A 3421-nucleotide genomic window follows, 5' to 3' on the forward strand; every position below is an offset into this window, starting at 1 on the left:
AGTGAGTTAACTTTGTGAGCTAATCAGCAAGGCCAATCTACATTTACTTTGAAATTCTCCTGACACTGGGTTGGCCCCAAAAAAGATCAGGCAAGGCTCTCTGGCTTAGGCTGTCTGGGAGTCCCAAAACTGCATTATTTTCTCACACTAGTTAGGCTTTCATCACCTTTTGTCTGGATGATTGCTATAGAATACTAATGAATTGGCCTCTACTTCCCCTGGTTTTTAATTAATTGTCACCATAGCTGTCATCCTAACATCTCTAAATCATAGGTCTGATTATGTCACTCAGTTTTTCAAGAAGCTCTAATAGCAAGAAGTTGCTTCTTCTTTTGGGTCTCCTCTACTTCTTGTTTCTGTTGCTGCCCCCATTGAGTTCCTGCATCTGTTGGCTGCCTCTCTAATTTTATTTATCCCCCCTTTTTGGCCCCCAGAGCCCCCTGACACAAGGGCCTTCAGGACATGACCCACAGTCATTTTATCTCCTCACTATCTTTTTCCTAATATTCCATGTTCACTATTCAGAACCTCCAGTCTTTCAACCCCTCTGCTGATGCAGGTAGAGGTGAGGACTTACCCGAGATTGAGAATTACATTCATATAAGAATTCAAGGGGGAAGCTAGGTGTCGTAGTGGATAAATCACCTGCCCTGGATTCAGAAGGACATGAGTTCAAATCTGGCCTCAGACACTTGACACTTACTAGCTGTGTGGCCCTGGGCAAGTCACTTAACCCTTATTGCCTTGCAAAAAACAAAAACAAAAGAAAAAATAAATAAAATAAGTAAATAATGAAAGGGCAGAAAGATACTAGTATTCAGGGAATTGAAGATGATTATGATAAAAGAATTATGGAAGCTTTCTAAAAGAAATTTCCTTGTAATGCTACTGGGTTTGGACATCCTGAATACAGTGAGATTATTTAGCTTCAAGGTGACCATAGAAAGACCATTTGCCAGTTCCTCCTGAAGGCTGGCATTGTTAAGAAGGAGAAGCTTAAAGTTCATCATTTCTAAAATGAGCAACAACACATGGAATATTTCTTGAATAGTGTCTTTTCTAAGCCAAATTGGCTACCTTATAAAATGATTCTCTGCAGTAAATGGACTTTTCATTTAATCATTCAAAGTTCCATTCACATCTGCATGATTACAGAAAACATGTCTGTAGGCTAGCAACACATAAGAAAATTGCAGTAAGACTGTAACTAACTCTCTAATTCATTCTAACACATTTCCAATGGAAAATATTTGGTTTTGAGTGTTTATTGTTCAGTTTATTGCTTTTCACTTGATTTAAAATGCTTTTTTGTTGTATTAAACCATGTATGTTGCAGCTTAATGATATAAAAGCTTATTAACAGCAAACAAAAAAGCTCCAATAACTCCATATTGTTTGGGGGATAAAATAAAAACTCCATTGTTGAAGAACTGATTCAATATTTTACTCTGACAGCTTAACTAAGCCATTATTTATTACTTACAGTTATAAAGGAGAAAGCAGTTCGAGGAGAGATAGAGATACCTTCCCAAGATGATGAAGGTTGAATTTCTATAAATTTTGAGAAGACTTCCCCTGCCCTGGCCAATAAAATAAAATAAAATGAAGCTAGTACAGAATTAGGATTCTTATAAATGCTGAAAGAGCTGGTAAGACAAGCATCATGTTGGACCCTGTCAAGAAGTCAAGGTTTTTAGAAAATACAGCTTTTTCTAACTCCATCATATTGCCACAGAATTTGGGGTGTATCTACATGACAGCCCTTTACACTACCCAAATAAGAAAGGGAAAAAAACATGGTTTTCTTTGGTAATTCAGAAGATAGCCACTGATAACTATCATCAAGGCATGATGATGATACAGAAACTGTGATAGGGGGAATGTGGGAAAACTTGGACATTCATTCTCTGTTGTTAGAGTTGTGAACTGATTCAACTATTCTGGAGAACAATTTGGAACTATGTCCAAAAGTCTATAAAACTGTGTATACCCATTGATCAAACAATAGCACTTCTAGGTGTGTATTCCAAAGTGATTTTTTTTTAAAAGGGAAAAGGACCTATTTGGAGAAAAATACTTATAGTAGTTCTATTTGTGGTAGCAAAGAATTGGAAAAAGAAGAGATGTCCATCATTTGGGGAATGACTGAACAAGTTGTAGCATTTGATTGTAATGGAATACAAAAGAAATGATTAGCAAAATGGTTTCAGAAAAACCTGGAAAGACTAAAAATGAACTGATGCAAAGCAAAATGAGCAGAACCACAACAACACCAGGAGAAACAGCTTTTCTGTACAGAGGTAGAATAATTAATTTCAGAAAAAGCCATTTCTGACTTCGATTGTAGAGGCAAATTATTCAGACATACATAAACCAAATAGGTCTAGAACATTTAATATAATAACTGAGCTCTAGGCTGGACTGAAATTTTCTTGAATCAGTGGAGCAGTGACCAGGGAATGAGTGTTGAATGTGACAATGCCATCCATCCAGACTGACATGGTTTTTCTGGTATTTTGCTACCTGTCTCAACTCCTCATCCAAAAAGATTGTGGAATAAAAGGGGTTTCAGTAATAGGGGTTTGGGGATACCAGTATGCTAAGGCTCAGAAGTTACCATTAGTTGATACAGTATGTTATCTTTGAGGCAAAAAAAAGTGATTTAGAATTGAAGGAACCAATTATACCCAAAGTTGGGAACCCTGAATTCCCTAAGATATGTCCAAGACTGAATACTGGTAGGTTCAAACTGGAAAGGTGTTGAGGATGGCCTAGTAACAGATATTTTTCAAAACAAAATCAGTCCAGAAAAGTTCCTAGACATTCATTATTAGGTTGACCACAGGATGATTAATGTTTTTGGCCACATTTGGAGGGAGTACCCACACTAATGAAACCACATATCCTTGATACATGATGCACTATGTGATACATTTATGATTAGTCCTCAAACCCTCTCAGGTAGTTTGAGACATTTCTAATCATAGGGGCTAGAAGAAAATTGAACTCTGTAGGAAATGGTAAGAAATGAAAAGGCCTATTGTCCTGAGTTATGCTGCCCATAAATTATCTTGAAGGGGTACAATATAATCTCTAGTTACAATCATAATAATAAAATGATGGGCTGATATTTATATAATTCATTGATGTTTACAAAGCACTTTACAAACATTATCCAATTTAAACCTTATTATAGTCCTGTGAGGTAGGAATTTGTCATTATAATCATTTTACAAATGAGGAAACTGAGGTGTAGGGAGGTTAAATGGCTTGTCATGCTTTCAGAAAGTAATAGCAATGGGCTTTGAACCCATGTTTTCCTTGCTCTAAGTCCTGGATTCCAGATATTATACCATGTTGTCTTTCCGTCTATGTTTTCATTGCCTCCTTCATTTCTTCTAATACATAATACTACATAATA

General features: G+C 36.4%; 1 pseudogene; it reads left to right on the plus strand.

Annotated features, from left to right (window-relative positions):
* Positions 1-510: 510 nt before the first annotated feature.
* Positions 511-1016, plus strand: LOC122729675 (annotated as a pseudogene).
* Positions 1017-3421: the final 2405 nt, after the last annotated feature.

Source organism: Dromiciops gliroides, chromosome 5 (assembly GCF_019393635.1).
Source record: "Dromiciops gliroides isolate mDroGli1 chromosome 5, mDroGli1.pri, whole genome shotgun sequence".
Lineage (NCBI taxonomy): Eukaryota > Metazoa > Chordata > Mammalia > Microbiotheria > Microbiotheriidae > Dromiciops > Dromiciops gliroides.